Source organism: Arachis hypogaea, chromosome 20, assembly GCF_003086295.3.
Source record: "Arachis hypogaea cultivar Tifrunner chromosome 20, arahy.Tifrunner.gnm2.J5K5, whole genome shotgun sequence".
NCBI lineage: Eukaryota > Viridiplantae > Streptophyta > Magnoliopsida > Fabales > Fabaceae > Arachis > Arachis hypogaea.
The window spans coordinates 26,231,392-26,257,801 of NC_092055.1; the positions used below are offsets into that span (position 1 = coordinate 26,231,392).

The 26,410-nt window shown below is 37.7% G+C and overlaps 1 pseudogene; it reads left to right on the forward strand.

Moving 5' to 3' along the window:
- Nucleotides 1-8,095: 8,095 nt before the first annotated feature.
- Nucleotides 8,096-24,868, forward strand: LOC112785650 (protein PHOX1-like; annotated as a pseudogene).
- The last annotated feature ends 1,542 nt before the right edge of the window (nucleotides 24,869-26,410 follow it).

The following is a 26,410-nucleotide window of genomic DNA, read 5'->3' on the forward strand; positions in this document are numbered from 1 at the left end:
AGTTGTGATATTTGTTTATATAAAAAAGCCTATTTATGTTGATCACTTATATTAAGTAAACAAATTTTCTTAAAATTGATTTTATACTCAATCTTTTCTAACCACAGCTATGACTTCCTAATTTAATTTACTTTATACATTAGTTATTTGACGTCCAGAAAATAATTAACTAATTATTCTTTATTCTTAAATTTCAGTAACAATAAATTTTTTATAGAGCACTTTCAAGTTTTTTTCCGATCAATCTAAAATTAGACTATGATAATCTCAGCAACTATGTTACACTTTTAAGCCATGTTATATAAATAATTATATATTTGAGTACATTAAAAATATTTTTAATACATATCATATTGTAACTATAATCTATTTTATTACAATTATTATGGCTCCTTTATCAAAAAACTTTATTTTATGAACAAAAATTTATAACGGACTATACTGTGTATTAATTTATCATAACATTTGGTTTTGATAAAAAAATAGCACTTTATATAAGTATAATATTAATTACTTAATTAATACCTTAAGTTTTTAACTGTAATAATATTCGTAATATTATGTTAATCTAAATAATTAATTAGTTTTTTTTATATATCAATGACGAATAAAAGAGTGATACATTGTGCAAAAAATCTTGTAAACTATCTCTTTAATCTTTTGAAAACGTAAGATGTTTCATTCCACTAGTCATTACTGAAGAAACACTTTCATATTAATCAACTGCAACATTTCAATCAACCGGGATTTACAGGATGGATTTGCTGGTTACACTTTTTTTAATAAATTTGTACCGTTTTAATAATTTTTATGCATAAATTCATTAATCAACCATGAATAAATATTTAAAATTAACAACTATATATTTCCGGCTTTATAAAAGTCAATAGTCTTAAAATTATTTGTTTAGTATTTGACTATCAGTTTTATTTTTTACAATTTAATCCTATGTAAAGTAAATTAATATTAAATAGATTTTTGTTACGGTATTTTTTTTTTTTTTGTTATTTTCTCACAAGAAAAGACCTGTATGACAGTCTAAAAAAATTTTTTTAACTATAATTTAATTTCGCACTTGTGTAGCCAGAGTCTTTCCAAGAAGAACACAGAAGCCTCCTTCGACAATTTATTTGTCAGCAATCAACATTTAAATTTACTCACAGAACCAATGTATCAATGTTTAACTGAATACATTGATTCAAAGATTTTGAGAGTGAAACAAGAGGTACAAATAACGATACGCCAAGAGTTTCAGAATTTGGCCCAAACATTAACTCCTGCTGCAAACACCGTAATGTCTACTGTTGGAGGTGAAGAAGCAAATGGCAGTAGGGTAAGTAACAAGAATTAGTAATCTCTGTTTTAAGGATTACTAAAGTTTGCCAAATGCGAATTTCATGCTTAATAGTAGGTGAATATAGTAACATATGAACAGTACAAAATTGTGTTTAATGAAACTGAAAATGATCAAAATAAATATTTGTAATGTATACATTTAATATGCAGGCAACTAACTGTGATGGACAACTGTGTGAGTTGGATGTCGTCAAATGTGAAGTTGAAAGATTGCGTTCATTGACAATACCAGTAAGTAAAAATTATTTTATTAAGAATATGTTCATTATGAATAATTTGACTATGATTTCATGATTATTTTTATTTCAGTTGACGTTTGAAATCCCCAAAGATATGCTGGTCAATGAAGAAGAAGCAATGGTAGCTATATACTTATATAATGCTAATGCCTCTCCCGAGTAAGTATCTTGTTAATATACATATAGATAAAAGTTGTTAAATATTTTATTTCACGTGATAAGATTATTTATTTATTTATCTATTTATTTTTACAACAGCGAGAAAATACTTGTATACGAAGGTGTGGATGGTTGTAGAAGATCATTCGATGCACTTAAGCCTATGCGACAGATAGATGCTAATGTAACATTCCAAATTTTTTTCGTTAAATTTTTTATTTTTCAAACCTCTGAGACTAATGTTACCTTTAAACTTGCTAGATATTAACAATGGTTGCATGCAAAATGACACATGATGAAAAAAACCGTTCCGGAGGTCCAAAGATATGGTTTCTTCCGCCTAGGGTCTCCGTAAGTCATATGAATTCAAGGTCTACTATATGCTTTAATAAAACAACCAAAGTGAATCACAATTTTCATTAACTGTAAAACTTGATAGGAACAAGCACTTTCCTTTTTCTACCCACCATCAGAGGTGGTAATGAACCATTCAGCATACTTATCTGATGTTAGCAGCTTATCAAAGGTAGCTAATGTATTTGTTTTAACTTTGAAACCTACCCATCTACTTTCATTTACCGTTATATGTTTTTATAATATTGGGTTTTTGTGATTTTTAGATTTATGTACCAATTAAGGACCTCTTTAAACACTGGTACTTATTATGTGTTGACGTGAAGAAGAGGAAGTTGATATGTATAGATCCGATGCAACAACGACCAAGGAAAACCATAAGGGAGCGACATATTCGACAACTAGTGAGTTATTCATGCTTCTCAATTGAATTTGTTGCCAGTAACTCATTTAATTTTCAGCAACAATTACTTATAGTTATAATTGCTGTCAATGTAGGCAAATTTCATTGACTGGATGATCCATGAACATTTGGCCGATGAGAGATTAGCGGGTAAGTCAGAGTTGGATGAAGTTGCATATCAACTCGGTGAATTTCAGATCTATTATCCACAGAATCTTCCACAACAAGATAACTCGTAAGCCAAGTTACTATATGAATTTAAGCAAATTCAAATAAGTTTCTAAGAAAGATGAAACAAATACTTTAATTCGTATGCCTCAGGTTTGATTCTGGGATGTGGGTTGCTAGATGGCAGTTATATGCTGAGACCAGAAATTCATTTATCATACCAGTGAGTATAACATTATAATTCCTGATATTGTATCCTTATTGAATAGAATGTTCACTAATTTATTAATTTCACAACATGCAGCCAATGGACGAATCTACTCGCATGCGATTGGCCTTAGACTTAGTGCTGAGTAATTACAATAAGGTTAAAGAAAACACCATCGAAGCCGCAAAGAAATTGGTCACCAAAATTAACTGAAATGCAGCCATTTTTTATGTTAATGATTCGAGTCTTATTTATTTTTCGAAGTTTAAGATTTTTTGAATTATTTACATTGATAGGGTTGGGTATTTTATTTTAGTAAGACTTTATACTATAACCGTTTCTAATTATTTGTTTCTAATTCTGCCATTTTTATCGATAGTATTGTGTTGTTTCCATTTATTTTACTAAAATTGTAAACTAAAACAGAAGAGACGTTGCAACCTCAAAATTGAATGAGTAGGTACACTACACTACACAATAATTACAATTTTACGGAAATTATATAGCAAAGGTGTTAGAGAACTCCGCATGTTCACCCGAAAACTCTGCTCCCTTTGTAATTTAATTGATAGCGGTTGTTGTTCTGAATAGTTTGGGTGGTAGAAACCCCCCAAAAACTAAATCTACGAGAATCAAAATATACTCTCACACACATACCCGCTGATGACAAGTCATCTTAGCCTAGTTTCACTAGCCTTTTTCTTTTGTTTTCAATTGATTTTATGCACTTTCTTAAGCCATAAGCAAGCCAATTGGGAAGATTTCCATGTTTCCTTTGATTCAATCAACCATGGATGAATTCATGCACTTTCATGAGATTTTATGCTATAATTGTCATATATTATGAAAGAAACACAATCTTATGATTTGGGGCATAGCTTTGATTGTTTTGATTGATTGATGATAGGTGAAAAGAGTTTTGAAGAAGGTTGAAGGAAGAAGGAATGGCTAGGAGCAAGAGAGAACAAAAAGTTTGAGCCAAAGTTTGCCTCAAACTTTAGCTCAAACTTTTAGAAGAGTTGAAAACATTCCAGAGGAAAAAAGCTTGAGCCAAAGTTTGCCTCAAACTTTAGCTCAAACTTTTGGAAGAATTGAAAACAATCCAGAGGAAAAAAGCTTGAGCCAAAGTTTGCCTCAAACTTTAGCTCAAACTTTTGGGAGAAAAGCTGGAGCCAACGTTTGCCTCAAACTTTTTGGCAAACGTTGGCATCACAAAACCAACACCCTGGAGGAGAAAAGCTTGCGCCAACGTTTGCCTCAAACTTTTTGGCAAACGTTGGCGCCACACTTGCACACCCTGGAGGAGAAAAGCTTGCGCCAACGTTTGCCTCAAGCTTTTTAGCAAACGTTGGCGCCACACATATACACAAGGGGACCAACGTTTGAGCAAAAGTTTGTCCTCAAACTTTAGCCCAAACGTTGGTAGCAGCAAGTGAAGCCATCTGGTATAAAAAGCTTGAGTAAAAGTTTGCCTCAAACTTTTACTCAAGCTTTTATGATTTACAACCCGGTTCACAATGGATCTTTCTCCAACTCCAAGAGCAATCAACCAAGGCCTTTATCAACCCAATTCCATCAAGAGCAAAGGCCCAATTCAAGGCTTGAAGACCATTTGAAGAAAGTGTATAAATAGCTTAGGATTTAAGTTTTAAAGAGAGCTTTTTCGGAGAGAATTTTCAGAACACTTACAGTGGAGAGCATCTTGACATTTTTGCATTGTTGTTTTTAGAATTCAAGAGAATTAGGGAGGAGAATTGATCTCTCTTCTTCCTTGTTCTTGTTTGAGCACTTTTTACTTTTCTTGTTTCGGATCTTGGGTGGAGAATTGAAGAACTTCTGTTTCAATCTCACCTTGAGATCTCGTTTAATTTTCTGCATAATTGAATTTCCATTTCTGTTAACTGCTTCGGCTTCTACTCTTCTGCAATTTACATTTCTTTATTTCCTTTGCAATTGTTCTTGCTGGATCTAGGAAGGCAGTGAGATCTAGACTTGGCTATCTAGTCTCTTGAATCCTGAGATCTATAGCTTTCAATTTCAATTTCCTTATTTCGTTGTCACACCAAGCTTATTCTTAGTTTCATTTAAGATCCGGTTTAATTGAATCCATCTTTTACGTTCCTGTTTGTTGAATTTTTCTTTTCCTTGTTTAATTTCTACAAATCCAATTCCCAATTCCCTTTACAATTCAAGCCATTTACATTTCTTGCACTTTAAGATTCTGCAATTTACATTTCTTGCGTTCTAAGTTTCTGCCATTTAATTTCTTGTTCTTTAAGATTCAGCACTTTATTTTCTGTTCTCTTTAATTTCATGCAATTTACCCATTCCCTTTACTTTCCATGCAATTTAAATTCTGTTAATCACAAATCACTCAACCAAATCTTGATTCGCTTGACTAAATCAACCACTAAACTGAAATTGCTCAATCCTTCAATCCCTGTGGGATCGACCTCACTCACGTGAGTTATTATTACTTGATACGACCCGGTGCACTTGCCGGTGAGTTTTGTGTGTTTGGAATTCGTTTTCCAAAAATACACATCAAGTTTTTGGCGCCGTTGCCGGGGATTGAAATAGATTGACAATGATTAAGTGAAGTAGAGATCTAGATCAAGCACTTTTTCTTTTCTGTTTCTCTAATTTTTGACTGACGCACTAACTGTTTGAAATTTTGCTTAAACTAAACTTCATTCTAGCAATAGATTGAAGTGTTACTGGTGGTGTTTCTTTTGTTTTGTTTGTATGTCAGGTACAGGGAGATCCATTCCTGTTTTATCTGAAACTGACCAGAGAACTCTTAGAAGGTTAAGAAGAGCTGAAAGAGGGAAAAATATTGTTGGAGAGGAAGAATCTGAGGAAGAATATCACGAGATGGAAGGAGATCCATCTAATCCAGGAGGAGGGGTTAACAATAACCCACAACAGAGGAGAGTACTGGCCTCCTATACCTTTGCAAATGCTAGACATTGTGGAAGCAGCATTCTCACCCCTAATGTCAATGCAAATAACTTTGAACTGAAGCCACAACTCATCACATTGGTCCAAAACAACTGCTCGTTTGGGGGAGGACCATTGGAGGATCCAAATCAACATCTATCTACCTTCTTAAGGATTTGTGACACTGTCAAATCCAATGGCGTGAATCTTGAAACTTACAAGCTTCTGCTGTTCCCGTTCTCATTAAGGGACAAGGCCGCACAATGGCTTGAAACTTTTCCCCAAGGAAGTATCACTAGTTGGGATGACTTGGTGACTAAATTTCTAGCCAAATTCTATCCACCCCAAAGAGTCATCAGGCTGAAAATCGAGGTGCAGACATTCACACAATTAGATGCCGAATCCTTGTATGAAGCATGGGAGAGGTACAAAGCCTTAATCAGAAAGTGTCCTCCAGAGATGTTCAATGAATGGGACGTGCTGCAAAATTTCTATGAAGGCCTGACATTGAAATCTCAAGAGGCATTAGATCATTCTGCTGGAGGTTCACTACAACTGATGAAAACTGCTGAGGAAGCCCAGAATCTTGTGGACATGGTGGCCAACAATCAATATTTCTTTGCGCATCAAAGGCAACGCCAACCATCACAAAGGAGAGGAGTAATGGAGCTAGAAGGAGTGGACTCAATCTTGGCTCAAAACAAGATGATGCAGCAGCAAATTCAACAACAATTTGAGCAAATGGCCAAGAGGATTGATAGCCTCCAAGTTGCAGCAGTTAACACAAGCCAACCATCATCCACATGGGGGCAGAATGAAGAAAGCCAAGAAGAGCAACAACAGGAACAAGTCCAGTACATGCACAACCAAAATTCTGGACAGAATGAAGTGTATGGTGACACATACAATCCATCCTGGAAGAACCACCCAAACCTTAGATGGGGAGATAATCACAACTAGAACCAACAACCATGGCAGAGGAACTCAAACCAAAACACTTCAAGAAACAACCAAAACCACAACCAGCAGCAAACTAACCAAAACCCTTACAGAAAACCTCAAAACAACTACCCCAATCCCAACCATTACCAATCCAATAACCAACCCACCAACCAAAATGCCCACCATCCACCATCCACATCTCACAACCCACCACAAGCATCACCTGAATCTCAAAGACTCACTAACTTGGAAACTTTGATAGACAAAATGTGGAAACACCAGGAAATGACAACCAAGAACCATGAAGCCTCCATGAAGAGCCTAGAGAGGCAGATTGGGCAAATCTCCAAGCAGATTTCTGTTGAAAGACCTTCAAGCTCACTGCCGAGTGACACAATCCCAAATCCTAAGGAAGAATGCAAGGCGATACAATTAAGGAGTGGGAGAACATTGATGAGCAACAATGACACTACAAAGAAGCAAGCAGAGAGCAGCAAAAGACCAATAGAAGATGAAAAGCAAACAAAGGCAGATGAAGCCAAGGATCAAGTTGTGATGCCAAACAAGAGCACTGAGAAACTCAAAGAGAAGAACAACCAACCACACAGTTCAAAAAAAGTGATTCCGGGATAGCAGCAAGTAGGAAAGAGCATCACACCTCCACTGCCATATCCCTAGAGATTCAGCAAAGAGACTAAGGACCAACATTTTCATAAGTTCCTTGAGACTTTCAAAAAGCTGGAGATCAATATTCCCTTGGCTGAAGCACTTGAGCAAATGCCTCTGTATGCCAAGTTTTTGAAGGAGCTTATCAACAAGAAAAGAAGTTGGGACGAGAAAGAGACCATACTGCTTACTGAGGAATGCATGGCTTTGATTCAAAAAGGGCTTCCTCCTAAGCTTGAAGACCCTGGGAGCTTTTTGCTGCCTTGCACCGTTGGGGAATTAACCATCACTAAGGAAATGTGCGATCTAGGAGCAAGTATTAACTTAATTCCCTCCTCTTTGGTGAAAAAGCTGCGTATAGAGGAAGTTAAACCAGTACAGATGTCTCTAGAGCTGGTAGATAAGTCAATGGTATACCCCAGGGGTGTAATTAAAAATCTTCTAGTCAAGGTGGACAAATTCATATACCCTACAGATTTTGTGGTTCTAGATTCAGATGAGGATGAAAGTGACTCCATCATACTTGGGAGACCGTTCTTGGCCACTGCCAGGGCTATCATAGATGTAGAGCAAGGAGAATTAACTCTCAGAATGCATGATAAGAGTGTCACTCTGAAAGTATTACCAGAAGCGCAGTTCAGTGATGAGAAGAAAGACTATATGGAACTCGACAAGGAAGAATCACAGTTAAAGGAAGAAAGCAACAAGGTGATTCACAACAACATCCCAAGGCAAAAGATTGTGCAGAAGGATGAAGAAGTTCAAGAGGATATTGGAATATTAGCCACTAAGAAGAGAGATCTCCAAAGTAAGCCTACGGCCAGAGAAGAAAGATCAACAAAAGAAAGGAAGAAACACAGAAACAAAACAAAAAGAGGTTGGAAGAACAGAAAGATTCCAACAGAAGGGCTTTCCAAAGGTGATAAAGTGCAATTGATTTATCAACAACTAGGAGCAAGCCAACAAACTGATGATTACTACACTGTCAGCAATATACTCTCATTAGAGCATGCTGAAATTGAACACCAAGGAACAAAGAGGAGGATCGCAGTCAGGGGAGACAAGTTGAGGCACTACAATCATCAACCACCATAAAAGAAAGCCCCAATGTCAAGCTAATGACAATAAAGAAGCGCTTGTTGGGAGGCAACCCAACCTGAGGTAATTTTCTTTTCATAGCTATTTCAATAAAAAGGTTAAATGATTGGTATGTATTGCAAGGAGCTAAGTTTGGTGTTTCACACCAAAACAATTTAAGGGAGAATAAAGGATTCTAAGTTTGGTGTTCCACCAAAATCTCATTTAAAAGCACATTCTCACCTTCTGCACAAAGGGTTACTAGCTCCAAGCAATCTGATAAATCATTTAATCATTGTCTGTTTCTAGTTTTTAGTTTTATTACCTTTAGCAAAGACTTAGGTTTTCACATATGGTTATTTTAATGCATAAGAAACATGGCAAGGAACTAAGTTTGGTGTTCCCACACCAACTTAAATCCAAAAGCCGCATTCAATTCATGCATAATAACCAGTCACCTAAGGGCTTGAGAAGCAAGCAACTTTTGAGAATTATGCAGGGAACTAACCACCAATTGAAGACATAATGCACCATGACTCAAAAGGGGATCAACAAAAAGAAGGATAAAAGAACTGCAAACCACTAGGTTGTATCTATACTTAACTTCAGCTGTTGAGAGATGCCATGATTTATATCTTGCCAAAGTGTTCATCTAGTACAAGTAGAATCAATTTTCTTAAAATAAGTAAGCTAGTCTAAGTGTGTGCTTGTGTGTTTACTTTCACTTAACAAAAAGCATGCTTTGTCCTCTGCATCTTTAATTCAATAAAAGAAATGTTTGAATGTGAAGTGAGATAGTTCTCTGTTAGATAGAAGTACAATAAAAGTAAGTAGTGGTATGCATGTGTGATTGTATGATAGCTCACTTTTAGTGCATAAGAGAACTAGGATGTCTCCTTCTAAGTAGAAAGTGGCCTACTGTCTATGAATCTCAATCAAATAAAAGTCCTTGGTTAAAAAGAAAAACAAACAGAAAAAAAGGCCAAAAACTGGCAATAGAATAAAAGAAAAAAAAGAAGTAAAGCTAGACACCAATAGCTTGAACCTTAGAATATATGCCTGTGGTGTCTTTGTACTAGGATCTGCTTGGATTATTAAGTTCTTTGGAGTGCATCAACACTCGGTGACTTGGGTTAACTAACCCGGGATCATCAGCTGAAAGTCCACTATCAAGAGCAACCTAACTACAAGGCATTTAGTAACCCAAAGAGGTGCTGGGCATCAATGTTTTAAGAAGGAATGTGAGCCAAGTGTCTATAGTGAATAATGTGTCAAGTATAAAGAAAGAAAAGAACTTGTTACACATGACACTGAACTAAAGCTTATAGAGAAAAACAATAGTCAAGGACAAATGAATAATGAGAGGTCATAGCAGTGTGTTGCTTGATGCTTGAAGGAGACTTTCTAGGCCTAAAAATCAATAAGAAGTGAGTGTTTACTTATCCACATAAAACCCCATGAACTACCAATAATACTCTGCTAGCATGAACATCCTCTTCCATTTCATTCTTTCTTCTCAATAATTCTTTTCTTGCTTGGGGACAAGCAAGCTCTAAGTTTGGTATTGTGATGACAAGTCATCTTAGCCTAGTTTCACTAGCCTTTTTCTTTTGTTTTCAATTGATTTTATGCACTTTCTTAAGCCATAAGCAAGCCAATTGGGTAGATTTCTATGTTTCCTTTGATTCAATCAACCATGGATGAATTCATGCACTTTCATGAGATTTTATGCTATAATTGTCATATATTATGAAAGAAACACAATCTTATGATTTGGGGCATAGCTTTGATTGTTTTGATTGATTGATGATAGGTGAAAAGAGTTTTGAAGAAGGTTGAAGGAAGAAGGAATGGCTAGGAGCAAGAGAGAACAAAAAGTTTGAGCCAAAGTTTGCCTCAAACTTTAGCTCAAACTTTTAGAAGAGTTGAAAACATTCCAGAGGAAAAAAGCTTGAGCCAAAGTTTGCCTCAAACTTTTGGGAGAAAAGCTGGAGCCAACGTTTGCCTCAAACTTTTTGGCAAACGTTGGCATCACAAAACCAACACCCTGGAGGAGAAAAGCTTGCGCCAACGTTTGCCTCAAACTTTTTGGCAAACGTTGGCGCCACACTTGCACACCCTGGAGGAGAAAAGCTTGCGCCAACGTTTGCCTCAAGCTTTTTGGCAAACGTTGGCGCCACACATATACACAAGGGGACCAACGTTTGAGCAAAAGTTTGACCTCAAACTTTAGCCCAAACGTTGGTAGCAGCAAGTGAAGCCATCTGGTATAAAAAGCTTGAGTAAAAGTTTGCCTCAAACTTTTACTCAAGCTTTTATGATTTACAACCCGGTTCACAATGGATCTTTCTCCAACTCCAAGAGCAATCAACCAAGGCCTTTATCAACCCAATTCCATCAAGAGCAAAGGCCCAATTCAAGGCTTGAAGACCATTTGAAGAAAGTGTATAAATAGCTTAGGATTTAAGTTTTAAAGAGAGCTTTTTCGGAGAGAATTTTCAGAACACTTACAGTGGAGAGCATCTTGACATTTTTGCATTGTTGTTTTTAGAATTCAAGAGAATTAGGGAGGAGAATTGATCTCTCTTCTTCCTTATTCTTGTTTGAGCACTTTTTACTTTTCTTGTTTCGGATCTTGGGTGGAGAATTGAAGAACTTCTGTTTCAATCTCACCTTGAGATCTCATTTAATTTTCTGCATAATTGAATTTCCATTTCTGTTAACTGCTTTGGCTTCTACTCTTCTGCAATTTACATTTCTTTATTTCCTTTGCAATTGTTCTTGCTGGATCTAGGAAGGCAGTGAGATCTAGACTTGGCTATCTAGTCTCTTGAATCCTGAGATCTATAGCTTTCAATTTCAATTTCCTTATTTCGTTGTCACACCAAGCTTATTCTTAGTTTCATTTAAGATCCGGTTTAATTGAATCCATCTTTTACGTTCCTGTTTGTTGAATTTTTCTTTTCCTTGTTTAATTTCTACAAATCCAATTCCCAATTCCCTTTACAATTCAAGCCATTTACATTTCTTGCACTTTAAGATTCTGCAATTTACATTTCTTGCGTTCTAAGTTTCTGCCATTTAATTTCTTGTTCTTTAAGATTCAGCACTTTATTTTCTGTTCTCTTTAATTTCATGCAATTTACCCATTCCCTTTACTTTCCATGCAATTTAAATTCTGTTAATCACAAATCACTCAACCAAATCTTGATTCGCTTGACTAAATCAACCACTAAACTGAAATTGCTCAATCCTTCAATCCCTGTGGGATCGACCTCACTCACGTGAGTTATTATTACTTGATACGACCCGGTGCACTTGCCAGTGAGTTTTGTGTGTTTGGAATTCGTTTTCCGAAAATACACATCACCCGCCAAACCAAAAACCCCGATAGCCCCAAACCCGCGAAAAATAAAGCACTCACCCAATTTTGTGACCCTATCTTCAGCCTTTCCTGCAAATTGGCAACGACATCTGCTCCCCCGAGGGTCATCGCTGTTCATAGTGGCCCTCTTCTCGGACTGATCTTTAGGTTAGTGGGTTTCTTATTCTCTTCCTTGAATTGCTGTCGTATTTCACTTTTTCCCCCTTTTTTTCAGATGACAAGTCAAGTGGAGAATTACATTAGATGTTAGTTTCTTCTCCCTTTAGAAAGTCTTGGAAAGTATAAGAGAAAATTGTTCATCTCAACTCATACTACATAAAATTTTGCCCCTTTCCAGAGGATAGGGTTTACGAAAAGTTTGGTCTATTCATCATGCCATGTCTTCCAGCAGAGGCTGAGAAACTGGAAATTGATCTTCATGTTGCTCATCGTAGATCTGTTATATCCACATTTGTTCCATTTGGAGTTGTAGAATTCGACAATGATGAGGTAAATTGGATTTTATTTTGTGTTAAGCAGAAGAAAAAGAATTTTAAGAGTATGATTGGACTCGTCCTCTTGCAGATTAAGATGGCTGAACATTTTTAAGAGATGTTCCTTAAAATTATTCTTGACCGATCCGAATTTGTGTCCGATCGTGTAACCCTAGGTAAAGGTGCTGAATCTCACAATGATTCTTCAACTAGGTCTTGTACTTTGATTAGTATCTTCTTGTTCATCCCAATTCTTGTGTTCAGTTTTGACACTTGTCGTAGTCCATCAATTTAGTATCACAATTTGACATTATCATGCTTGTGGCAGGTAGTTCAAGAGGTTGTCTGCTATGGAATTATCAGATTTTGGCTGATTTTTTATTATGAGTTGTGGAGTCATGCTTCTGCAGCAGGCAGGTCTTCTGATTCTCTACTCCTATGATCGTATGTTATATCATTATTTTTTTATGTTGATAAAGTATAATGCCATATAATGAATTTGTTTTATTCATCCTGAATATCATGCCGCCTCATATATCAGGTTAATATATCATATGATTCCGTGGTCAAGGAACAATTAAATACTAATGTGGTATTCAATGTTTTAGAGGTGATCATTTTCGTAATACATAAGGCTCATTTATAGGGAATAAGTAGTTCCCTATATGTCGATCCTTATTGTCAATTTTCAATCAAGAGTAATGTTAATGTGAGAAAGATATTGGCGTTACAATGGAAGGGAAATAATTCAACTCAGACATCAGTATAGATGAGATTGAGATTGCTTTGGCTACAATCGCAGAGCCTCCAGTTGCCCGGTTGCGAAAAGTGGTGAAGGAGAATCTAAAGAAGAAGAAAGGTCATCACCAGAAAAGTGACGAGAAGATGGAAGAGGATAAGGAGGTTGTGCACAAGGAGGTGGTGCAAACGGATCATGTGCAGGAGAATGTGAAGAGTCATGTTGAGGATGAGGATAAGGAAGTGGTCAAGAACCCAACTGAGAAACACAATTTGGAAGCAAGACCTGTTAAGCGGTGAGAAACTGCGGTTACAAGGACAGTGAAGTTCATATTTGGAGAGGATATACGATGGGCGCAACTGCCGGTGAATTGTAGTTTGACAATGATAAGGGATACAATAAAGGATCGGTTTCCACAATTGAAGAGTGTTCTTGTGAAGTATAAGGATTGAGAAGTGATTTTGTTACAATAACCAATGTTGCTGATTTAAGGCTAGCTGAAAGTTCCGGTAATGTGCTGGGATCAATTAGACTTTATATTCCTGTGAAGTGGATCCTTCACAGGAACCATCTTATGATGATAAACCATGCGACGTTGATAAACCCATATTTCATGAGTTCTTTTGTGCTTAATTAGAGTGATTTATCCAACTCTTCACCTACTTATTCACATTAATTGCATGGTTTTACTTTCCCTTCCTTATTATGTCATATTGTGAAAAACATGTTTCCTAACCTTTAAAATTGATTAATTTAATTACCATTATTTCCATTCGATGCCGTGATTAGTGTGTTGAGTAGTTTCAGATTTTCTAAGGCAGAATGACTTAAAGGATGCAAAAGGAAACATACAACAATGGAAGGAGAAAGCAAAACGGAGCTTTAAAGAAAGTGGTATCCACGCGATCGCATGGATGACGCGATCGCGTGCCAAGCACGAATCAGCAGCGACGCGGCCGCATGACTGACGCGACCGCGTGGCAAGGAAAAGCTCCGAATGACGCGACCGCGTGACCCACGCGGACGCGTGACAGAGGCCACGCACCAAAAATTACAGAATACGCCCCCAGTGAATTCTGAAGCCCTTTTTGGCCCAGATCCAAGTACAGACAGCATAGCCCAGAGGTTATAAAGTGTGGGAATGCTTCTATTCAAAGAGAGCTTGCATATTTTTACCTTTCAATGATTTAGATTTAGTTGAGAGGGAGATCTTCTCTCTCTCTTTTAGGATTTAGGATTTCTTATTGTTTTAAGAGTAACTCTGGATCCCAGGTTTAATGTTCTTTTAGTATTACTTCTATTTATTTATTCCAACATTTGAATTGATTATTATAATTTGATTTATGAATTCTCTCATGTTACAGACTGTTAATTGAATTAATGATAATTGAGGTATTTTCAGTTTATGATTGTTCTCTTTGATTTAAGTTACCATTGCTTCCCATCTAAGGACCTCTTTATTATTCCAGCAATTTTACTTTTTCCCCTTTTGGTTCTGGTTAAGAATTTAGTAACTCAATAGTTATTAAACTCAACACAATTGATAATCGTGATCTTGCTAATTGAGCTGAACTTGAATAATCCCAACCTTTTCTGAGGAAATAATTAGGATTCAAAAGTAAATTTAATTAGTCCCTTGACTTTCCTTTGCCCTGGTAAAGGTTGACCAAGTGGAGTTTAGATTCAACTTTCATTATTGTTGAGAGAGATAACTAAGTTGGACCTCTAATTTCTCTACCTTACTAAAGGTTGCTTTACAGTTATTATTTATTTTTTTTGCCATTTAATTCACTTGTCATTTAAATTACTTGCTTCTCACCTTCTAAACCCCGATTACAACCTTTATAACCAATAATAAGAACATACTTCCTCGCAGTTCCTTGAGAAGAAGACCCGAGGTTTGAATACTCGGTTAACAATTTCTAAAGGGATTTGTTACTTGTGACACCCAAAACGTTTGTATGAAGGGACTTTTGAAGGTTTAGAAACTATACTTGCAACGAGAATTTATCCGCAATTTTCTAGACCACGCAAAAGTTCTCTCATCAAAATGGCGCCGTTGCCGGGGAACTGCTAACGTGTGCCTTATTATTGGTTATTGTAAAATATTTTTCTTTTGCTTGTTTATTTACTTTTGTTTTTCCTTTTTTATCTTTATTTGCTACTATGAACTCTCACCCCTCTCGCTTTGAGTTTGGTTCTAATATTATTAAAGGAAACGGAAGTTACAGCAGGAATGTGCATCAAGGTCAGACCAATCAAGGATGGATGGAACCAAGAGGATCTAATCAACCCTTTTGGCAGCAACACCCTCCGAGATATCCTGGACAGAGACCATTCTACCGTGCATACCCAGCTGAAAGACATGGTGGACAACCTTGTAATTACCAACAAGCCCCACCCCGTGCATATGAACCATCCTTTCAACATAACCTCGAACCACCACACTCACAAGCTTTTCTTCACCATTCGCCATCATATGATCCTTCCTTACCCCAAAACCAATCCAATCGTTCCCAATCATCACCACCTTCCTTTGTATCATGTCCAAGTCTGGCAAACCGCGAAGCAAAGGATCGCCTAAAAGAAACAGTAATTAAATTTCAAACAACCGTTCAACAACTAGAGCAAGCACTAATTCAATGGGCCACCAGGCGCTCAAATATACAAGGATCAACCACAGCTCCATGTGGACAGCCCGACGAAGAGCGTAGCATGAAAGAAATATTAGAGACTCCAGTGGACAAGACAGAGAATGAATTCGTACTAGAACAAGTGGAAGAAGCTGTCCTTGTTCAAGAAGAAGAGTTGGTTGAAGATCTAGGCGATGCTGAACTTCCTTGGGAATCCAGAATTGAGGAAAACTCCGTCCAAGATGCCATAGTTAATGCTAAGGAGGATACCGTACAATCTCCAAGGCAAGTCGTTTTCGAAGAATCAGACGGAATAATCCAAGAAGCAAATTTCCTTGATGATGATCATCACAAGTCTAGTTCTCCTAGTGATGAACTTGCGTCCGCAAGTGAATTCTATGAGATCGAAGAATCTTCCCCAAGTGAATATGAAAGTGATGCGGAGGTAGATTTCTCTCAACCTCCAATCTATGACTCGAGTGATGAGGAAGACATAGAAGACTTTGACCAAGATACAGATACAATTGAAAATCTTTGTAAGGAAGTGGAAGAATTCATAGAAGAACACAAGGAAACGGAACTTGCAGAACCACCAAAAACACCTATCCCAAGGCCATTACCACCCAATACAAGCTTCAAGTGGGTACAATCCTTAACTTATAATTTTACTTATTCACTTGAATATGGTTTGCTTGAAACAGATGGCCAGCTTAGAGCTCTCTGCGGCTTTAAGAGTAAGAGGGAAATGGCTCGTATTCAGAGCTGGTGCACCAGGTTCAATAAGGTTCCACGCTTCACCTCGAAGTACACGGATTGGTATCATGCTCAATTGCATGGATCACAGAGAACGTTTGGTCACCACGGTGAGATTCCACTTTTTAAACCGCCCGGATGGAGACATGTAGACCAAGACGGAGGCGGATTTAAACGCAAGGCTTGGAACCCTGAGGTTTATTCTGACATTTGTTACCCCAGGAGCCTAAAAATTTATTTGAAGCTGCTCAGAAGCTTTACATGCCTAGTTTGGGACCCCGGAGGCTATTGGCATTCCATGCACTGGTGGAAATTTTTGGACGAATTTAAACACAAACCACCATAACAGGATACTCTTCCAATGTCCAACTTAAGGACTTTAACTAAAAGTGTTAGGTGGGAGACAACCCACCATGGTATGGCCGCTTCTTTTTCAACTTATTTCTTGTTAATTGTTTTCATTTTTCCTTTTTCATTTTAATTTATTAAACCTGGAATCACGCATAAGCATTCATGATAGTCATTGCATTCTGCATTTTTCAAGCATATTAAAAAAAAAAGGGGTTGCACGACGCGACCGCATACCCCATGCGATCGCGTCATATCGCGAAAAACACCACCCATGCGACCGTGTGACCCACGCGGCTGCGTGATATATATATCGGCGTAAGGATCCAATGAACAGAAAGTTGGGCTGGAATCGTGCGGCCCTTGTGCGTTTCGCACAATTTAGCCCACGCGATCGCATGCCCCATGCGATCGCGTCACTTACCCAATACCAATCCCACGCGACCGCATAAGCGACGCGATCGCGTCGCATGGATTTTACATCACCCCAAAAGGAGACAGAGAGTTGCGCTAAAATGGCGCTAGAGTCGTGCGTTTAGCACAACTTCCAGCGACGCGATCGCGCGACCCATGCAATCGCGTCACCCTTCTTTCCCCCCTCTCATGCGATCGCGCACCCCACCCGATCGCGTCACTCCCATTCTCGTCCCAACCACGCGACCGCGTGCTCCACGCAGCCGCGTGGATTCGGAAATATAACCCCCCAGCCCGCGAACCCTATTAGTCGTGAGCCCCCCCACCCCCAACCCTCTTCTTCCTCTCTGCTCCCTCTCCCTCCAACACCACCCAGCACCACCCAACCGCCACCGCCGGCCACCCAGACGCCGCCGCCACCCCGTACGCCGCCGCCCCAACCCCCCTCCCTTCTTCTCCCTTCCTCCTCCCCCCTCCCCTCTCCGCCACTGCCTCCGCGACCACTGCCTCCGCGACCACCGCCACCCAGCCGTGCCCCCCCTCTCCGCCACCCAACCACACCCCCTTCTTCTATCACCAACCCAAAACCCTCGCCGCCACTGCACCCTCGCCACCACCGCGTCGCCGTGCACCACCACCGCGCCGGACGCCGCCGCAGCCACCTTCTTCTCTGTTTCACCCCTTCCGCTTACCAGGTTCCGCAACACGCAACCTTTTTTATCTGTTTGTCACTTTTTTATTCCATTTATGTTCATGATTAGGATAGCTAGACTTGCATGTTGTAGTGGATTTTTTGGTTGTTAGGTAGCTTAGGCTGTGGTTAGTGGATCTAGGTCTGTTTACTTGCACTGTTCTTACTTCTGTTTTATCCTATGTGCAAATCTGTTGCTGCTATAATCATGTTTCATATGCTGCTTTCTTGTATGTTGCTGTTGTTTACATTGAGTTTTTATGTTTATTTTATATCTATGTACATGCAGCTTGCTTTCTTTTAATTCATATGAACTGATCTGATTGCTGTTTATTTTCCGGGACAATCCATTTTTAGCCGGAGTGCTGCCCAAATTTTTTTAAAAATTGTTTTCATTCTTGTTTTGGTTTGGCAACTCTATTTTATTCTGCTTTCCCCAAACCATTTCATGAATGCTAGGGCCACTTTCTTTTCCTCTTTTGATTTCCTGGTTCTTAACATGCATTTGTGATTCACTGATTCCAATTTCTGATTTCTTTATTTCTATTTGAATCAGCATCACCCTGTTTTCTTTATTCGATTATGAGTACTTATATTCTTACCTGTGAATCCTTGTTATATGGAATTTTTTTCTATGCCACTTACTTTCCTAACTCACTGATTTTAATTTACTAATTTCTTTTTCAAATCTTAACCATTCTAACCCTTTTGATCCCTTTTCTGATTATTTTCACTTTCCTCTAACTTTCTAACCATGGCATATTGTTTATTTTCTTTCCATTTAACATTAATTCAATCCCATTCCAATTACTCATTTTCCTTATTTTATTTTTCCCTTACCGCTTTGAGTTTCCTTTGTTTAATTGCCTATTTGCTTTCCTATATTTTTTTATCCATTCCTGGTTTTCTATTTTTCAGGATGTCTGCCTCACAAAGGAAAGGCAAAGGCAAGGCCACCGGCAAGCGCAAGAGAGGAGATTCCTCCCAGTCCATCATTGCTCTAATGCACGATTCATCATGGCGGGAGAAGAACTTCACACAGCAAGAAAAAGCTGACCAGCTGCTCCCTTCGACTGATCTTATAAAATTTGCAAACCGGTACTGTGAGCTGAAGTACCCGACTTTTGCAGACTCCAGAAATCTATACCTGGAACGTACCTTGAAGATTCCAGAAGCCCTCCAGCAATACACTATTGAGCAAATCAAGCAAAGGGGTTGGCTCTTTCTGGAGAGATCACTGACAGAGGTCAATACATCTTGGGTCAGGGAATTCTATTGCAACTACTACCTTACTACCCTTGATGCAGTAAACCTGAGGGGAAAGCAAATTCTGGTCACTGAGGAGGCCATAGAGACCATTCTCCAGCTTCCAGCCAAGTCCGATCAGCCAGATGATTATGCACAGGCTGAGGAGGACATGGGCCAGATGCAGTTTGATTGGGATGCTGTGAAGGCACGGATTGCTCTCGACCCTACTGTTCCTTGGGAGATGGGTCAGAACACCACTATGCCTCGAAGGATCAAGAGAGTGTACTTAAATGATGAGGCTCGGCTATGGCATCAGATCTTGAGCAATTATGTGATGCCGAGTACTCATGAGACTGAGATCCCGGTTTCCATGATCACCCTCCTCTGGTGTGTTCTGGAGGGTAAAGACCTGTACTTGCCTCGTTTTATCCGGCATTATATGGCCAGGGCCCACGTTCTAGGCACCCTCCCCTTTCCTTATCTGGTTACACGGCTAGGCCGTCAGGCTGATGTGCCTTGGGAGGATGCCGATGAGCGACCACCAGCAGCGGACTGCAGGAAGATCATCCCGCACAGCAGGAACTTCCTTGCCTTGGGCTACAGACCACCACCTATCACTGCTCCTGATGAGACAGCCCCTCCGTCTGCTGGACCCTCTTTATCCACAGCTGCCCCAGCTGCCCCTGCTGCCACCACTGCACCTCCACCCGCCTTTGAGCCGGTTTATCGCCTCATGCACCGTCTATTCCGCCAGCTTGATCAGATGGAGCGCCGTAACAGGCGCCGGTATGAGAGATTGGAGCGCCGCAGCAGGCGTCGCTATTCCCACCTAAAGCTGATGATCAGACAGGGCGCCGACATCCCCTCCGAGCCCGAAACCCCTTCAAAGCCATCAGAGGAGGAGGAGGATGAGCACGAGGAGGAGACTCATTCCCAGGCGGAGACTCATCAGCAGGCAGCCACAGAGCAGGCTGCCTCGCATCAGAAGGTTATGCCCCAGATAGAGACTGCAGATCCGGAGATCCCGATCCAGTCAGTCCCCCCTCTACAGCAGCCAGACTCTCAGCTCACCATCGCCACAGAGACCCCAGCCGCTATCCCTACCAGTGATGACACTCCTTCACACCCGGCTTGATTGAGCATCGAGGACGATGCTTTATTTTAAGTGTGGGGAGGTCGCCATCTCTGGCGTTTATTTTGGTGAACTACTACATACTTTTTCTTTTATTTTGGATATTTTTCTGTATTTTTCTCTTTTTCTTTTATTGTTATTTTATGAGTACTTATACATTGCTACTTGTGTATTTTACTCTATTTTCTGCATTTTGCATTTTTTGTTCATATTTTAGTTATTTAGCTCATTTTAGTCATTTAGTTTAGTTTGCAATTCTGATTTATTAGTGGATTAATTAGCATAGTTTACCCTTTTTAGCATAAGATAGTATAGTTTAAATAGAAAAATATAAAAAGAAAGTAAACTAGAAACTTTAACAGAATCAAAACAACCCACACCTTGTATATATAGCATTACATGTTAGTTGACAACATTTCATCAAGGAGGAACATTAAAACTTTAAAAGCTACCCTAAATAATTTTTTCAAGAGAATAATGGGAATTTTTAACTAAACCTGCATACAATATATATAATTAATATATGATGCTTGAGTTAGAGAACACACAGCCTGTGAGTCTTGAGCTTAAATTGTATGGTTGCATTCAAACCATAATTTCATTTTTGTGTGTTACATTTCTTTTTATTCTGATGTTCTTTCCTTTGCTTTAATCTATATGTCCAATTATAGAATATAGAATAGATACATACCAAGAGAATGATTGAGGCCATCAATTGATTTTAGCTCACTCACCCCAAATTAGCCTGCCTTCTACATCACCCTTGTTAACCCCCTTGAGCCTATTAAAACCCCTTTATTCTATTTAGCCAAATTACTAGCCTTAAGCATAAAAACAAAAGAAAATCCCAAGTGAATCCTTGGTTAGCTTAAGATAGAAAATCATGAATAGAGTTAAATGTGGGAAACCTTTTGGGAACATGAGTGATAGAAACAAAAAGGTAGGAAAGTTAAAAAAAAAAAGAGAAATAAAAATAAATTTGGGAAGCATGCTCATGAGAAAATCTAAGTGATTTAATTATCATGTGCATTAAAAAAAAGTTATTTTTCAGCATCTAAATAAGAGGGAATACAAAAAGGAAATTCCCCAATGAAAACAATGCACATGAAATAAAAAAAATAAAATAAAAAGTGAAACATGAGCATGTAACAATAAGTGGGAAATATGGGAAAATAGGTACAGAAATTTTATTTTACTAAATATGTATGTTAGGTGAGATCTTAGTCTAATTAAGGATTCACTTATTAGCTCACTTAACCTTATACATATATCCTTACCCTTTGCCTTGACCCCATTACAACCTTAATTAAAGACCTCATGAGTTTTGGTATGACTATATTCTATAATTGTTGATTGGTTAGATGAAGAACAAAGCTATAGAAATTAAGAATAAAAAGAGAAATAGAGTGAATAAACCCAATAAACACTGAGTGACTAGAGAGTAAACACAAAATCCAGTAAGGGTTCTATAACTCATCAACATATATCTGTACTTAAATTACTAATTGTTTTGCAAGTTTGTACAAAGTTTTCTTTCCCATCTCATTTGCTAAAATGCTTTATTATTTAAGGGTTAGCTATATATATATATATATATATATATATATATATATATATATATATATATATCTCCTTGAGAATGTGAAATAACTTGACTACATGTAGGCTTTATATATAAGTGAATGAATTAGAATTGCATGACTCATTAGGTAGATGCATTTAGCATAGGTTGCATTTCATAACATTCCATCACTTTAACCTTAATTATTTACCTTGGATTTAGCATGAGGACATGCTAGTGTTTAAGTGTAGGGAGGTTGATAAACCCATATTTCATGAGTTCTTTTGTGCTTAATTAGAGTGATTTATCCAACTCTTCACCTACTTATTCACATTAATTGCATGGTTTTACTTTCCCTTCCTTATTATGTCATATTGTGAAAAACATGTTTCCTAACCTTTAAAATTGATTAATTTAATTACCTTTATTTCCATTCGATGCCGTGATTAGTGTGTTGAGTAGTTTCAGATTTTCTAAGGCAGAATGACTTAAAGGATGGAAAAGGAAACATACAACAATGGAAGGAGAAAGCAAAACGGAGCTTTAAAGAAACTGGTATCCACGTGATCGCATGGATGACGCGATCCCGTGCCAAGCACGAATCAGCAGCGACGCGGCCGCATGACTGACGCGACCGCGCGCCTTAAGCAGAACGCATATGACGTGGTCGCATGACTGACGTGACCGCGTGGCAAGGAAAAGCTCTGAATGACGCAACCGCGTGACCCACGCGGACGAGTGACAGAGGCCACGCACCAGAAATTACAGAATACGCCCCCAGTGAATTCTGAAGCCCTTTTTGGCCCAGATCTAAGTACAGACAGCTTAGCCCAGAGGTTATAAAGTGTGGGAATGCTTCCATTCAAAGAGAGCTTGCATATTTTTACCTTTCAATGATTTAAATTTAGTTGAGAGGGAGATCTTCTCTCTCTCTCCTTTAGGATTTAGGATTTCTTCTTGTTTTAAGAGTAACTCTGGATCCCAGGTTTAATGTTCTTTTAGCATTACTTCTATTTATTTATTCCAACATTTGAATTGATTATTATAATTTGATTTATGAATTCTCTCATGTTATAGACTGTTAATTGAATTAATGATAATTGAGGTATTTTCAGTTTATGATTGTTCTCTTTGATTTAAGTTACCATTGCTTCCCATCTAAGGACCTCTTTATTATTCCAGCAATTTTACTTTTTCCCCTTTTGGTTCTGGTTAAGAATTTAGTAACTCAACAGTTATTAAACTCAACATAATTGATAATCGTGATCTTGCTAATTGAGCTGAACTTGAATAATCCCAACCTTTTCTGAGGAAATAATTAGGATTCAAAAGTCAATTTAATTAGTCCCTTGACTTTTCTTTGCCCTGGTAAAGGTTGACCAAGTGGGGTTTAGATTCAACTTTCATTATTGTTGAGAGAGATAACTAAGTTGGACCTCTAATTTCTCTACCTTACTAAAGGTTGCTTTACAGTTATTATTTATTTTTTTGCCATTTAATTCACTTGTCATTTAAATTACTTGCTTCTCACCTTCTAAACCCCGATTACAACCTTTATAACCAATAATAAGAACATACTTCCTCGCAGTTCCTTGAGAAGACGACCCGAGGTTTGAATACTTGGTTAACAATTTCTAAAGGGGTTTGTTACTTGTGACACCCAAAACGTTTGTATGAAGGGACTTTTGAAAGTTTAGAAACTATACTTGCAACGAGGATTTATCCGCAATTTTCTAGACCACGCAAAAGTTCTCTCATCAGACGTGGGGTGCCAACTTATGTTAGCAAATCAGGTGAGGATATAGAGAATGTAGCTAGGCAAAGAGCCAAACCGGTAGCAAACCGGGTGATTACTATGGAGGACTGGCTTGTCCAGTTTGCAAGGCTGTTCAAGAACCCTGTTGGATTTGACTCTGATGCATATCTATATATTCACAAGGTTGGAATGAAGCTATATTCCGAAGCAATGGAGGATACTGCATTGGATGATGATGCTCAAGAACTGTTTGAAATTGCAGCTGATAAATTTCAAGAAATGGCAGCTTCGGCATTGTTTAATTGGGGGAATGTTCACATGTCTAGGGCGAGGAAGCGTGTATCCTTTGCAGAGGATGGATCAAGAGAGTCTTTGGAGAGTATCAAGTCTGCATATGACTGGGCTCAAACTGAGTACACAAGAGCAGAAACGAGATACGAAGAGGCCGTGAGAATCAAACCCGACTTCTATGAACGACTTCTTACACTTGGGTATCAGCAGTTTGAGCAAGCAAAGCTTCATTGGTGTTATTCGGTGGCAACCAATAAGGACCTGGACATTGGTGCTTCTGAAGAGGTTTTGCAGTACTATAACAAGGCAGAGGATAGCATGGAGAAAGGCATGTTGATGTGGGAAGGGATTGAGAAGCAGTGTTTGAATGGATTATCCAAATTCGACAACTCCAGTTAGAGAAAATGGATTTGCATAATCTTTTCCGGTATGTTTCTCCAGAGGAAGCCGAAGAGCAGGCTTCAAAGATGAGGTTACAGGTATATCTTTTAGGGGGAACGTTGTTGTATGAGCGCTCTGTTGTGGAATATAAGCTAGGCCTACCCACATAGGAGGAATGCTTGGAGGTTGCAGTTGAAAAGTTAGAACTAGCTAGAGATTCTTCGTCCGACATTGGCGTCATGATAAAAAATCACAGTTCTAATACAACAGCACTTGGAGGTATGTGAAGGAAAAAATATTAGCCATCATGTTTAAGACTCACATCCATTTTGAGTCTCAATTATTTCAGGGCACTAAGAACACATTATTAAATTTTAATAATCACAGGGTTCAAAATTGACGAGATGGTGCAAGCATGGAATGAGATGTATGATGGGTGGCAATTTGATGTTCCATCATTTCGACATGAAAACATTTTGAGGGATTTCATGGCCTCGTATACGTCAAACTTTAATACAGGACCCGACTTAATTGAGAATTTACATGATTGATATATTTTAACTAAATATATATAAAGCATTAATAAAACAGGAAGCCAAAAATATATTTATGTTTTTTGTGCACTAATTCTAATAATTTTATATAAAGAAAAAGGTATAACTTTTGTAGTTTTTACAAATAAATTTATTGATTTGAATCATAAAATTATCCATTATTTTTCGTAAAATTGGATTAGTTTTAATATAAATTGGTTACTGTAATTTGTTATTTTTTTAAAATTGACATTGCAAAATATTATATAAAATTCGTTTTTAAAAGATACATTACATAAGAATTTTTTAAAATAATTTGTTGAATTGAAATCAGCATTACATTTTTTATTTACTAGATTTTTTAAAATTATGAATAATTAAAATATGTGTCTTTGTTCTTTACAAATATATATAAAGTTAAATGCTATATATTTGGTACAACAATTCGCGCATTGCGCGGGCATTTACCTAGTTGAAAATTATAAGAGAATATCAATCACAAACAGAAAGAGTAAAGCAGAAACCAGGGATTGCATCGCATAGTTATGTGCAAAATAGGATTGGCTTCTGAAATGACATAATTCTTCATGACGATTTGATTTTTGGTCATTGTCAGATTCCATGACGTAACTGACCTCGCCTAGTAGAATAAGACTTTGTTACTGCTGTTGGATTGCATGTTAGTGCATATAATTCAATATTTTATTTTCTTCTAATCCTTTCAGTTAAGTTGTATTTATATAATGTCAATGATGACATTGTATCTCTTTGATTGTAGGGATTTTTTTCATATTCTTTTTTATTTTCTCCCCCTCCATGCTGCTTTGAATAGCTCATTGATGGTTGCTGAGATTGGATCATGTTTTCATTTCCATGTCAATTTTGAATGAAGTTGGGATGTCATTCTAGAAGGCATTGTTATATGTATAATTTTTAAATCTTTTATTAGGGTATTATGGTGTAAGTTTGTCATTCTTTTCGGTTGTAATAGCAGTATATGATTTCATTTATTGGCAAGGTAGTGAGGTGACCTGAATTTTTCAGTTGGAAAAAGGAAAAAAACCAATAAAATGATTGTTCAGTGTGTTGATCAGCTGAGGTTTGCTGATTATTTTGGTTGCCAAATTGCCATTTTGTAACATTATATGATTGTCATATAGCAAAAAGTATGTATTTTCATCCTGTATTCCTTTGTTACTACTTATATACTATCCTTTTCCACTTTTAAATTTACATATTGAGGAAACATTGGTGTTATACTTATAGGTTGTTATTGGCTCATTATGTGTTATGTTGGGGTGTGAAATTTGTAAAACGGTTAGAAACAAATTAGACCATATGAGCTTCTTAATTATTTTATATTTTAAAACCTCAACACTAACCCGGCAATTTTCCAGCCTTATAAATAAAGAAAAAAGAAAAACCTCAAATCGGAGGTTCCGAGTTACAACCCTTCAAATTTGAATTTGTCATTCCATAAATCAAAGCCTCTGGTTTTTATGCTTTTCAAAAACTGCGGTGCAGGGACAAATAATTTTAATATGAATTGTCAGAATATCC